General features: G+C 44.0%; 1 protein-coding gene across 1 annotated transcript in view; it reads left to right on the forward strand.

The window, feature by feature from the left end:
• LOC122800342 overlaps nucleotides 1–14,760 on the forward strand; it is a 72,805-nt gene that overhangs the window by 21,464 nt on the left and 36,581 nt on the right. The window lies entirely within an intron of this gene.

Genomic DNA, 14,760 nt, shown 5'->3' on the forward strand with positions numbered 1-14,760 from the left:
GCTGCTTTCTTAGACACTTCATCTTGGGGTGCTGACACCAGCTATTCATTCTAAACTGATCAGCTAGAGCCCAGGGCCACTGGGCCTGATTCCAGAGATCAGCTTCTTGAGTCCACAGGTGCTGGGATAGTGTCCTGAAGGTAGAATTCTCATCTTCCAGGGACTTAAACCTAACAATTTCTGTCAGCCCCTGTTTGGGGGAGCTTTGTCTCATACCAAGATTTGCAGCTCAGGGTTTGGACATCAAGTCCAGCCTTGTCTGGTTGGTGGAATAAGTAGGTTTGTTGTTTGCTGCCAATGTGGCACAAGCTACTCTTGTCTCTCCTATTTACCACATTTGGCAAGTGCATGCTTGCACGTGAGATCTATGTTGTGCGTAATTAGGCAGAACTTGACGTTTAACCATGAGCGAGACCTGATCTGAACCCACTCCTATTTTTGATGGAATCACTAGGGCTGTCTTCCTCTCTGGCTCTCCTTAAGAGTTTGAAGACAAAGCTATTGTTTCTTAAGCAGACAAGGACAGCAAGTGTCCATATTTTAACTCCGTATCCTCCCAGTAGATGCCCCTCCTTTTGGGGAGACTAAGGTGAGTGAAGTCCACCGAGGACTGGCATGGTTCTGTCCCTTTTGTTGATAAATGCCATGCTGTGTATTGGGGGGGGGGGTAGATGCCTTAGGACATATCGTCTTTTTGCTTTGGATGCCTGGAGGCACCTTGCCAGTGGTATTATGGCCCTCAGAAAGGCCGACACCTTTTCAAGCCCTCAGCTGAATGCAGGGAGTCCCTTGCCAGGCCATATAGGTTCATAGGTTCATACTAGGCTATCTGCCCTAGGGCATTTATAAGCCTAGCCAGAGTGTATTTGGCTTTCGCCACCCATTTTAAATTAATTTTGCTATACCTTTTTTGAGGTTAGTATACTGTGCCTCTGTCTAACAGTGACACAGAAGTGATAGCCGGGGTAAACCCATGATCTCCCATCCACTCATCAAGATTCCTCTTGAAGAGGGTCAATGTGGGACTCTGCCTAACCTGGACTGGGATTTTATTCCAGAGTGAAGGGAGCCTCTGTGTTATGAATCTGTCCCTCCAGCATGTCCTATTTATTTCATTGCTGAGGTTAAAGTCTCTCGGTAGCTCGATGGGATTTGGATTTTCTGAGGTGCAGCATGTCCATTAATTCCTGGTTGGACATGGCTTTATACGTCAGGCACAGATCGCCTCTGAGCAGGCGGTATGCCACTGAGTAGAGCTGGAGTTTCTTTAACTGGGCAGCATATGGCATCTGTTTGAGCCCTTTGATCCTCTTGGTGAGGTACTTTTGGGGTCTTTCCAGTTGCTGCAGGTGTCTGGTAAGATACATCCCAAAAGGGGCATTGTACTCAATTATGGGCCTGATGAGGGATGAGTAAAGAGGCACGATGACCTCCCCTGATCTAGATGTGAATCCCTTCATGATTAGGTGGGCTATATAAAATGTTTTTCTAACCACTTTGGCCACGTGGTTGTCAAATGAGAGATTCCTATCAACTTGGGTCCCCAGGTCCCTAATGACTTCTTCTGTACTTAATGGATTACCACCCATGTGGTAATTTGTGGGCACTTTGTTTTGCCAAAGGGATGACTATACACTTTTGGGCGTTTAGCTTGAGGCCATGGCTCTGGCACCAGTTGTCTGTTTCTATGAGGCCCTTTTGGAGGATGCTTGTGTCGGCTGGAGAGTTGATTATGGCACCCAGTTTGCAGTAATCTGCAAACTTGGTCAGCCACAGTCCTTCCGTGTTGGCCTGTACCACCGAGAAATATATACCGAACAAGAGAGGTCCCAGGACTGAGCCTTGTGGGACGCCACTTGTAACTGGTTTGGAGTCTGACATGGCTCCAGCAATTCTAACCATGTGGGTTCTGTCTTTGAGCCAGTTTGCAACCCATCTAGTGACATAGGGGTTTATATTTAAGCTGGTGAGCTTATCTATAATGCCCGAGTGGGGTATTGTATCGAAGGCTTTTGCGAGGTCCAGGTAGGCTGTGTGGACCACCTTCCCCTAGTCAATGGCCTTGGTGACTGTTACAAAGAAATTGACCAGGTTTAAGAGGCAGGATCTGCCCTTAACAAAGCCAAACTGGGTAGGATCCAGTGTCTGTAGGTCCCCAATATCTTTATTTATAAGGTCCATGATGATCCTTTCCATAGCTTTGCAGACCAAGCTAGTCAGGCTTATGGGCGATAGTTTCCAGGATCCGTTGAGGCACCACCTTTGTGGAGAGGGACCACTGTTGCTGTACGCCACTCTTTGGGTACATATCCTGTAGTAAGGCTAAGATTGAACAGTAGTTTTATGTTTGGGTTTAGCTCTTCTTGGAGTTCATGTAGGACGCAGCCCAGCACACCATCTGGTCCCATTGATGCTGTGTTTTTTGCTTTGGAGAGGGCGGCTCTTACCTGAGCATCTGAGATGTCAGGGGGGCAGCACTCTGTTGGGATAGATATTTGCCCTTTTGGTGGGGAGGGGGGGAGAAGTTTGCACTGAACCTGTCAGCTAGGATGTTGGCAATGTCTGTGGGCTCTGTGTATTTTTGTCATTTTGGACTAATTCTGAGCATATCTGGGAATTCCCACCCAGGTTCCTAACATAACTAAAGAAAGCCTTGTGATTATCCTTAGTGTCCTGTGCAATTTTTCTCTCGAAGCTGGCCTTAGGCGATTTTATGAGTGCCGTAGTTTTGCTAATACTGATCAGAGATGCCTTCCCTTTTTGGGATTTTGCTCTATCATGTAGTAGCTTCCTCCTTCTATTGTATAGTTTGCTTATGGCTGGGGTCCACCAGACAGGACATCTGCCTTTGGAGGATTGGGTCTTGGTTTTATTTGGGATTGCATGATCCATGCATTCCTGAAGGTGTTCATAGAATGCGTTTATAAAGGATTCTGCGGTCTGGGCCGTATTTTCCACAGGCCCGGGGGCTTTGAAGGATTTCACCTCTGTTTTGAGGCGTGTGAAATTTGCTTTAGAGAAGTTTTTCACTGTGGTTTTCTGGGTAGGGGGTGGGGTCGGGATGTGAATATCCAGTGAGATTAGTTTATGGTCTGATCTTACCAGTGAGGGATACGCTTCTGGTCTGGAGCATAGTGTCCCCATGTTGGTGATGATCAGGTCCAGTATGTTTTCCCCTCTTGTGGGAGTGGTAACAAGTTGTTCCATAGCATTTGAGTTTATAAATTCTAGGAACCTTTGGGCTAGGGTGTTGTAGCTAGAGTAATGCTCCCAGTCTATGTTTGGGTAGTTGAAGTCGCCCAATATAATGGTGTTTGGAGAGACCTTCATATTTTCCAGTATTCTCAGGAAGGCCGAGTGGGGTTCCTGTGTTTGGGAGGGTGGTCTGTAGCAGGCTATAAACTGGAAGGCAGTTTTACCCACAGTTAGTTGCACATGGATAGTCTCTGATGCTTCGTGCTGTGCCACCAACCTGGAGGTGTGGGTATCTTTGACGAATATTGATACTCCCCTCCTTTTGTGGTTCGGTCCAAGTTTTGGGGCCGAAAATCATGGTATGAGGTATAACCTGGTAGTGCTGGGGTGCTCTCGGGAGCCTTGAACCAGGTTTCTGTTACTGCACATATATCGATGTTCTGCATGCTAAGGAGAGTTTCGAGTGTGTGCATCTTGAGGTTTAGACTTCTGGCGTTGAGTAGCATTACTCTTAGTTTCTTATCCCTTGTGATACCTATGGAGGTGGGTTTGTCTTTTGAGCCTTGCCTAAAAAAGGCACTATGGGGGTAGCAAGAGCCTTTGCCAATATCCGAAAGCCCATGGGTGACAGGTGCAAGCCGTCCCTAGCGAAGCATCGTGGCTTGTCGAGCATGTCATCCCAGGCTGACAGGCATTGGATCCCCTTTGAATGACACCAACACTTAAGCCAATTGTTGAAATTGATCATCTTGTCTTCATATTGTGGCATCATTCTTGGTGAGGGTAAGATGCTACTCAAGGTCAGGGTCATACCGGCCTGGGCTACATGCTCAGAGAGCTCCTCTATGTCTCTTTTCATGTAGTCCAGGGAGGTGCGTCTCAGGTTATTCACACCAGCATGGACAATGACTGAGTCATATTTGTACTTGCCTTGGAGTGACCTGAGTGCTTGTGTTATGTGGCGGATCCTAGCGCCCGACAGGCAGCTCACCGTGACCTTCTCCTTGTTCAGCCTGGTGAGCGGGCGTCAGTGTGCCTGACGGTAGAGTCACCTATTACAAGTGTATCAGGTGTGTTGTTTAGCCTTAAGGGCTGTGACTGTTCGGCACACTGGCTTTGTGAGCTATGTGTTGCACGTGTTTTGTTTTGGGGTAGCGGTTGCTTGGGTGTCTGCTTTGGAGGTCTCTGCTGCTTAGGCAGATTTTTATTTAGAGCCTCCGAGTATGTTTTTGTGTGTTTGTGTTTGTTTTGTTGTTGTGGTAGGTCTATGTGAGACTGGAATTGTAGTGAGTGTGGTTTCCTTCTCCTCCTGACTGGTTATGCCAGTACTGAGTTGAGAGAGCTTAGCCTCCAGTTTGGCTATATGGTTGCATCTCTCACATGTGTTGGAATTTGTTTGTAATCCCTTTGGTCCACAAAGGTACTGGTGTCAGGCAAGGAGACAAGCTGTAGATAGGGGATTTAGCAGTAGACTTTTCTGCCATCAAAGAACTTTGAAGTCCTCAACTACTTGTCTTTCTGGTCCAAATTCCACATTTCCTAGGTGGTTCAGGTGCTGGAAAAACTTGGAAGACCTCCCTGAATCTTATCTCAAGGAGGATGTTATTTGGACCCAGTCTGCTGCTTCTAAACTGGCCTTTCATGTAGCTTTCTATAGTTTTGACTTTGCTTCTTCTATCTTCAGGGTCACAGGTGTAGATATATGCCTACCTAGGGCGGTGTGACTGAGGTTGCATTCTGTCATGGAAGATCTCTGCAATGGTATCCTGGATTTTGAAGGGGTAGTGGTTTTTGATCCAGGCTACACAGGACTGGGTTAGTAACTTTTAAAGGAGAAAAACAGACCCTCACCAAGGGTGGGGATGTTTTTGAACAGGCCCTCACCAAGAGCCTCTTTTTCTAGACTTGCGTAGGTCCAAATGGGCAATAATCTTCCTGCTTGAAGGCATTTTGGCATTATACAACACCTCCAGTGCTGAAAACTCCACTAAGGTTGTCTACCTGACACTGCTAAGGCAGACCTGACTTTTATCTAAGAATGCCTGTAATTGGAAAAGCTCCGAGAGTTTACCTTGTTTTTGGAGAACCATTAGCAAGTCTCATTTGTTTCTAGGCTTAGTCACTCTTGGGAGTTTTCAGATCCTCCCCCACAATAGGCCAACTGAGAGATCACTAAACTTCAGCGGAGCTTTTCAGGTGGGCCAACACTTGGTGTTGGGGTTCTATTCCCACTTCTGGTTCTGTAGGGGACAGGTAATTTCTGTCCCATTTAGGATTTCAATGACTGCTTCTTGCATCTCCAGTATATACAGTTCTACACAAGGACTCTCACTTACAGCATGCTGTAGCAATATGGGCATAACCTATCACATTCCTGTATGTGATGGACCCCTCCTTGTGCATCAGCGTTCAGGGGTTCACACAAGTGGTTCCTTCATTGTGCTGTGGGTGGGCATAATTTTCTATACAAAATAATGCCAATTTACTTGTGTAATTGCCCAGAGAATGTTCTAAAGTGTTAGCCGTGGTAGCAGAACTTGTAGGAGAAGAACATCCATATAGATCATCCCTGGGCATCTGGCTTGTGATGGCTCCAATGTTTGAATTCCTGATTTAACTGTATAGATTCATAGGTATATTCTAGGCTAGTGACCACCAGGGACTTTATAAACCTAGCCACACAGCCCAACCTAATTGTGTCCCTTTGTGTCATGGGAATTTATTAGGAGGGGATATTTTAAGAAGTTTCTAAAGGTTATGTAGGGTGTATGTTTGGGTATAGTTACTGTCTGTCTCTGTTTGTCAGAGACATGGGGTGAATTTCCTCTCTCCCATCCATTGGTCAAGGTTATACTTTTTTGGGATAGACTCTGCTTCACATGGATGGGTGCTCTTCATTTTGTGGATGTGCAAAATGTCCATCAGAGCTGGATCTGGGGACTCTTTGTATGCCATGAATAGATTGCCTCTCCGTAACTCATAGGAGACTGAGTACTTTAAGGTGGTCCACATAGAACAGTGTGTTTTATCATGGATTCTCTTGCTAAGGAACATTTGTGAGCATTTCAGCTGCTGCATATGTCTGGCAGGCCCTTTTTGAAGGGGGCATTGTATTCATTTGTGGGTCTGATAAGGGCCAAAATATACAATGACTTCCTTTGACCTGGATGTCATGTCCTTACTTATAAATTGGGTGGCATAGTATGATTTTCTTACTGCCTTGACCACATATATTAGGCAAAGACTAGGTACTGTCTGCATATGTTCCCAGATCCCTGACTACCGGGTCAACTTTTATGGGTATCTTGTCTATGGAGTAATTGGCCTGGGTGGGTGGCTGTCTGTATTAGACCCTCTTGTGAAATGTTTGTGTCATGGGAGGAATCTGGCAGTGCCCAATTTGCAGTCTTCTGTGAACTTGGTCAGCCAAAGGTATTGACAGTAGCCTTTACTTATGAGAAGTAAATGCCAAATAGGAGCTGTCCCAGCACAGAGCCCTGAGGTACCCATCTGGTGAATAGTAGCTGTCCCAGCACAGAGCCCTGAGGTACCCAGCTGGTGACTAGGAGCTGTCCCAGCACAGAGCCCTGAGGTACCCAGCTCACGAATAGGAGCTGTACCCAGCTCGCGAATAGGAGCTGTCCCAGCACAGAGCCCTGAGGCTCCCAGCTCGCGAATAGGAGCTGTCCCAGCACAGAGCCCAGAAGGTACCCAGCTGGTGACTGGCCCCTTAGTGGAAGTGGTCTCAACATACTGACTTTCTGGGCCCTGTCTGTGAGCCAGCTGGCAATCCAGAAAGTTATGTAGGAGTTTTTGCCCAGTTTGGTACATTTGTCAACTATATCATAGTGCGGTATTGTACCAAATGCTGTAGCCAGGTCCAGGTAAGAGGTATGCAGCTTTTTCCCTCATCCATTGCCTTGGTGAAGTTTTCAAAGAAATCTACCAGGTTTAGTAGGCATGAACCTTCCCTTGGAAAAAGCCAGACTGGGTTGGGTCAGTGAGGACTTTTCTCAAATGTTAGTCTTCACAGGCACAAAGCAAGATACTCTGTGGTGCTGCTTGTTCCCGTTGTGGAAGAAAGTCCCAGAACGCCATTGTCTTGGCTTCCTGAGGGACAGTTGTAGCACAAGGTCCAAACCTGGATCTTCTTGCTTCTTCTTCATTCAAGGATTCTTATGGTCTTTGTGGTGTAGTTTGCTAGATGGTGCATTGAACTGTGTAGTACCAGTAGTCACAGCGCCAATATGTGGTCACAACAAGTGGTGGTATATTGTCAGACCCATTACTAGAGCCTGGATTCACATTTTTTATTTTTTTATTTTTTTTTTTTTGCTGGGACTTCTTTCCTTTCTCTGTATGTGTTGCAGGTTTTGATGACCAACATTTCCTTGGTCAAGTGACGAGAATCTTAACTGCCACATGGTTCAAGGGGTGTGGCCCTACTAAAGGGAGTAACTTCACATCATCCATATCTGAGGAACCTGTTAATTCTGGGCCTTTATTCGATTATCATAGTGCATGTGCCAGCTATTTTTGCTCATCCCGACCTTCTGGAGGGCAGGCTTGTGAGCGAGCACCGAGTGGCTAAACAGTTCCTTAACAGTGTAATGCAGCTCCATTAAAGATACTCCACGCCCCTCCATGAGATCTAAACCTCATGATTGATAAGCTTGCCCAGCAAGCTGGCTGAGTGGTCCTGAATCCTGGAAAATGTTCATAAGATGTCAGAACCTCAGGCCTTCATATGTAGGGAACTGTAGCTGGTGTATCACAAGGATCAGGTGTCCTTTAGGAGTAGGCCCTATTTATTTATTTTTTTTCCCTCTGAAAGTGGCTTCTGGAGTGGTTCTGAACCAATCCCTTCTCCCTGTTTTCTTTGCTGGGACAGAGCTGAATAGAAAGAGTTCTTCACACTTTGGATGTTTAGCAGCACCTGTGATGTTTACCTGAACCTAGTGCCCAGGTTTTGGAAAACTGATCAGCTGTTCATCTCTTTTGCTGCAGAGAGGGAAGGGCTGACAGTTTCCAAACAAACCTTGTCCATGTGGACTGGAAGCTATGTTGTCTTTTTTCCATCAAGTGGTTAAATGCCCACCGAAGAAACTGTCCAAAGTTCATTACACCTTTTAGAATGGATACCCCCATGTTTGCCTCAAGAATGTTTACACTCTCAGTACACACATTCACCAAGCATTACCATCTTGACTCCAACTACAGTCATTTGGCTTCCGTCGCTACAACTGTATTACAAGAGTTAGCTTTTTGAACCTCTTGCTTCTGGATTCTTCAGTCTTTTTAGTTACTGCTTGGGATTTAGCCCAACCGTAGGCCCATCAAAGAGGATTGTTTTATCATCTGATAAAGAAAGAACATGCCTGTTGTATGTAAAACATATGGATCTCCTTCAAACCCTCACAAGGCCTCTTTTGTCACTAGGTAGCTGCTATGTTCAGCCTTGGCTTTTGTAGTTTCCTGTAAGCTGGACAATTATATGCTTATGTGCTACTTAACTGACTCTATAGCAAAGAGGGGTGGAGACCTGAGAGCAACCCAGGCAACTGTGGTTTGTTTAGCGGCCCTGGCACAGGAAGAGCCAGGCAGGGAGAAGGAGGAATGAAGGGATATAGCTTGTGCGCTTCTCCTGGGGGGAGGATTGTATGGAGGTTGTATGCATTCATGGAACACTGGGCAGCGCAGTATCCATGGTAGTGACTGAAGACACCACCTCTCATGCTGAAAGGGGAGGGGTGGGGCTTCTTGGAGGGAATGCCTCTTGTGGATGAGGTGATGTCCCCCACAGATGGCTCATTGCAAATCTCTCCCCAGTTCCAAGCTGGGTGCATGCCAGTTAGGCAGGGAGACAATTTGAACTGTCCTTAAAGGATGTGTAGATATTGACCCCTTCCTTTTGACTCTCACCACAGATGATGGGTTATGAATGGGTTGATTGGTTAAGAGAGGTTTGACTGTTGACATATTGCTGTTTTGGTTTGCAGGAAGATGTGCATTGGTGGTTAGGGAGACGTTGGTAGGCTGTGGGCTTAGATGCTGATGGGTAGCTGAAGTGTGATAGCATGGTTTACATTGACACAAATTTTTTGCACCTTTTAAATGTGAGATTTTTCCAAAAAAGTTGGTAAACATTGATAGTTGGAAGTGATAAATCCCAACCAATGGATGAATTGAAGAGGGCCCTTTAGTTAAGTCAACTGATGGCAGTGACTGCTTGCCTGTTATTTACTGTCTTGGAGAAAAGGGGGTGCCTCACTTTATGCTGGTGTGAAATGTCATTTGTGTGGACAGCTTTAAGGCAGTAAATTACTTGGGATGAATTTGCAACAGGTAGATCTTATTATAGTAACCCACTCCAGATAGATCTTACCATGGTAACCCGATACAGTGGTTACTAGAGAAACTCAAACACAGCTTTAAATCACTGTATATAGAAGTAACTTTATTAAAACAGAAAGTAAGCACTTTCACAGAGTAACCTCTGCTTTATCAGACCATTACAGAACACAAAATCTCAGTGCTGTTTAAAATAAGCACTCAATCACAGAAAGTTCAGCAGTCGTGATCATATTAATTAAAAAAAAAAAAACTTCTAAAGTGCTTCTAAGGGCTAAGGCAGAAGTGGTGCATTCCTCTACAATAGACTGTAACCCGTCTCCACAAAATCTCTTAATTGTTTAAAGGCTAACTGCAGATCATCATCTTTATTGTGTAACCCCATTACTCTTAAAAACTGGCCTTTCAGGATATTCCGTGTAATGTGACATGGATGCATACTACTTCTCGGTGTTCTTTTTACAGTTTTTCCTGTATATACATGTTGAAATATGTAGATCTTGTCTGCATACAGAGATATCTAAGAACTTCAAAGATTCTCTAGTAATCACTAGGAAGCACTAAAGGTAAACCTTATTTTTCAAGGGGAGCTGAACATAGACGTGATAATTATATTGGTGACACAATGCTGTGAAAGTGTAGAACTACGTTCACATACTCCAGTGATGTTGGTCTAGTTTGTTGCGTAAGAATTGGCCTATTTTACTAGACGATCCTGAAGTTAGACGGGTCATTGACTCTGAACTGAAGTTCTAATTTAGAAATAATTGGTCTCTAAAAAGACAATTCTGTTATAGGAACACCTCTGTGCTATCAGAAAGGAATGGGACCTTTAGATGCTATAACTGTAAGGCTTGTGATTACATCTTTACATGTACCTTGTTTACACATATTTCTGATGTCACCTTCAATTCAGACTTTTGTGCTGATTGTAAAAGCAAGGACCTTGTATATTTTTCTACCTATTGCACATGCATTGCCTTCTATATTGGGAAGACCAATAGGTTGTTTAAGGATGGGATTTTGGAACACTTGAATGATATAGGCAGATGTGAAAACACTAGTGCTTTAGCCAAACACATTATGTTGAAAGGAACTAGCCATTACTTTTAAGTTTTTTTGTTTTAGAGTTGCAATCCTAGGGAATTTGATAACAGAACTGAAGTATGTGAACAGAGATGGAGTTTACTGTTGAAAGCATATGTTGAGCCAGATTTAAATGAGTGGGTCTCCCTTAAACCTGTTTTAAAGAAAAGACCATTGCGACACTGACGGGTCTTGATACATCTTTTTTTTTTCTGTTTTGTTCCTTGTTTAAACTGGTGTGTAGTGTTCTCTCTTTATTTGTTGCACAAGAACTTTTATACAGCTTTTGTTTTTATCTTAGTTTTCCATTAGAATATTGTTTTTTTTCTCAGTTGCTACATGTATAGAACTGCATATCTAGGTTTAATAGGTTTAAATGTTTGTAATGTTGCTTTTGGGGAGTGTGCAGAGTTTATGCATGACATTTCTTAGGTTTGTCATTTTTGTTACACCTGTGCATTCAAGTAAGTTCCTGATGCTCTTTCTGCTTCTACAATTAATGCATTTATCTGTTTATGGTCAGGTTTGAAGCAACATGTATTTTATTTATTTTACATTTGTTTACCAGGATAGTCCAGGCTGCTCAATGTGTTTTATGATTTATTACTGTGTTTGGAACAAGCTTAACAAATCTTTATATTTTATGATGGTAATATTGTTTTATTGCTATGTCTTCAAGAAATCGTAGGCTGTTATTGATTGGGAGTTTTTTTATTATCACATGTTTGCTGAACTTTCTGTGATTGGTTGAGTGTTTATTTTAAATAGCACCCACTTAGATTTTTGTGTTCTGTAATGATCTGATGAAGCAGAGGTTATTCTGTGAAAGCGCTTACCTTCTGTTTTACAAAAGTTATTTCTATATACAGTGATTTAAAGCTGTGTTTGAGTTTTTATCACTGTTTAAGAATTACTAATGTGTCTGACTGCTAAAAGAAGCTTGTTACAAAATTCAGGTACTGAGTAATAAATAGTTCCCTTCCAATTGCTTTAAGTGCAATCTTGTAACATTACAGATGTCTACTAGTGTATTTTGGAGTTTTGCTATCAGCATTTTACCATGTAAAATTTTGTAGGTTAGTTTGCCAATTATCTGGTAACTTGTGCAGAATGAATTGATTTGCTTGAACCCACCCCATACTGCATAACATTCATGTAGGTATTGCCTTAAAAGCTGTCCTATACACTTTTTAGTCTATTCATCTGTGCTAAGGTACATAGAGTATTACGCTTGAATATGGGGTGTATGATAGTACTGAGTAGACTTGTGTTATAATTTGTAGATGCAGGTGTTCGCAGAGGTGTGCAAAGAAGGACATATGGCCGGTTAGAAGGGGCAGAGTGCACAAGACATACTAGCCAAGAGGACTTGTAGAAAGAGAACAGGAGAGATGACAAAGGGGATCAGGTGTATCCTAGGGAGGTATGCAGGTGATGTGACATTACAGATGGACTTTGAGCAAGAATTTCAGCAAAGGGTAGGGGAATGGAATGCAAGACTGAAGGCACATGGGATAAAACTGAGTATAGATAACAGTTGTAATGGCTACAAATGGAAGGGAAAATGGTGGAAAAGGTTAACAGTTGTTAGACACGGAGGGGCTGCAGCCAAATAGTACAAAGAGTCGGTTCGTGTGTGACAGAGTAATGCCAAAGAAGCTGAAAAGTAAGGTGCATAAAGCAGTTGTGTGATCGTGGAACAAAAACCTGGGCAGTAAAGGCAGAGCAATTGAGGAAGCTAGAGGTGCTAGAGATGAAGTGCCTGAGATGGGTGGTAGGATGCACACTGTGGGAGAGACTAGGAAATGAAGACATAAGAATGGAAGCCAATGAAAGTTCAGTTGCAGAAAAGGTCACAGAACAGAATACGGTAATTTTTCACATGTGTAGGAAAGCAGAAGGCAATGTTTGGTGAAGAAAACTTTGGAAAGACAGAAGAAGGCGAGAGGAAATTAGGATATCCATCAAAGAGATGGATTGTGAGAGGGAAGACCTGAGACAGTCAGGCATAAGAGTTGAAGGTAGGAGAGGCACATTGAATAGAGACAGATGGTGACAGCTACACAACACCCCAACTCTGTGTAGAAAATGGCAGGAGGGTTGATGGTGTAGCTTAGGGAGGGAGGCAGCAAGCACAAACCCCGACGAGGGCAGGGGTGATTGAAGTGTTAGAGATAGCTTCACCCCACGAGTACCCCTTGTCCTATACGAGAGCCAACTTGGAGAGACAGAAAAGGGTTTTGGCGACTGAGAGACAGCCAGCAGGGGCAAGGAAAGAAGGAAATACCAGATTTCTCTGAAACTGGTTTTAGGGCTTTATTCAGCTATCTCCTTGTTTCAGTCTAACAAAGTGGGCACCATGGTCAAGAGGTGGGGATATATTGTGGTGCTTTTTCATGATTTGTCAGAGGAGTTAACTAAGATGGTAGCAGGCAGGAGAGATGGTGGGTGAGGAGGGGACAAGGAGTTAACATTCTCAGTAATATGCTACTGATGGCTTTCCTAGAGCCCTTAACTCACTTACTTTTTGCTTATTTATTTACCAGGAAAGTCTGGCTGTTTTCAACAGAGGTCCAGGGCGAAATGTTGCAAATGCGTGTCTTTAGAATGTGGGAGGAAACCAGAGCACCCAGAGGAAACCCACGTGAACGCAAGGAGGGCAGGCAGACTCTGCATAGAAGGCACCCCAGCTGAGAATTGAACTGGAGAACCTCTTGTTGTGAGATGACTATGCTTAACCGCTGCACCACTTTGTGCCCAAGATTGTTACCCCAGATAGGCTACAAACCCACAATCCCTGGTTTAGGACTACAAACCCACAATCCCTGGTTTAGGAAGCCAATGCCTTATCCATTAGTCCACTGGGGTCTTACGTGTGTTATTACAGTATTCTTGTTTGTTTACATCACATATACCAAGTGAACAACAACTTGAATGATATTTTGACTTTGTGTGAACAAAAACTTTCACTATTTTATTTGCACAAGCAGTAAGAGAAGACCGCTTTCATCCTGAAATGCATGAGATCAAGCCTGATCAGTTTTTTGACCTCCATACATTTGAACTTACAGGAGAGAGTTGGACTACCTGGAATTCATGGAGTCCTTTGACTCTCTGCTGCACAGGTGACTATCTGGGTAACTGGTGGGTTTGGGAAGTAGAGCTAGGTCTGAGGAACTAGATGGATGTATGGTTGTTGTGAGAAGGACAATATTAAGAATAAGGAAAGTTTATTAGAGTACCACAAATGTCTGTCCTGGGTCCAGCTCTTTTCTGTGTGTGTGTGTGTCTGTCTTGTCTGTCCTGGGTCCAGCTCTTGTCTGTGTGTGTGCGTGTCTGTGCATGCGTGTCTGTGTCTGTCCTGGGTCCAGCTGTTTTCTGTTTGTATGTGTGTGCGTACATCTTGTGTCTGTGTGTGCATACATCGTGTGTGTGCGTACATCTGTCTGTGTGCGTGTCTGTGTCTCTGTGTGCATGTCTGTCCTGGGTCCAGCTCTTTTCTCTCTGTCTCTCTGTGTGTTTCAGATGTATCTCTGTCTTTCTGTGTGTTTCAGATGTTTCTCTGTGTGTTTCAGATGTTTCTCTGTGTGTTTCAGATGTCTTTCTGTGTGTTTCAGATGTCTTTCTGTGTGTTTCAGATGTCTCTCTGTGTGTTTCAGATGTCTCTCTGTGTGTTTCAGATGTCTCTCTATCTCTGTGTGTTTCAGATGTCTCTCTATCTCTGTGTGTTTCAGATGTCTCTCTATCTCTGTGTGTTTCAGATGTCTCTCTATCTCTGTGTGTTTCAGATGTCTCTCTATCTCTGTGTGTTTCAGATGTATCTGAGGGAATAGAAAATTGAAGCAGTCTCTTACTGATGGCACAAATATGCATGCAGCAGTAGACTGCTAGGGAGAGCCTAGAGAGAGGGTTGCAAAGGCCGGTCATGTGGACTGGAATGTGTGCTTCATTTTTGAGTCACAGCAGCAGTTCTTGACAAAAGTGTAGGAAAAATTCTGAGGTTGCTGATACCACTTGGAGTGACTATGAGGAACAGAGTGAAGGGGCAGTGATGGCAACTAACTGAATGTTTGGGTGTATCCTCTTGGGGGGGATGGAGTCCAGAAGTGGAGAGTTAATGCTGATACT

This window comes from Protopterus annectens, chromosome 4.part0, assembly GCF_019279795.1.
Source record: "Protopterus annectens isolate FY-2018-M chromosome 4.part0, PAN1.0, whole genome shotgun sequence".
NCBI classification, from domain to species: domain Eukaryota; kingdom Metazoa; phylum Chordata; order Ceratodontiformes; family Protopteridae; genus Protopterus; species Protopterus annectens.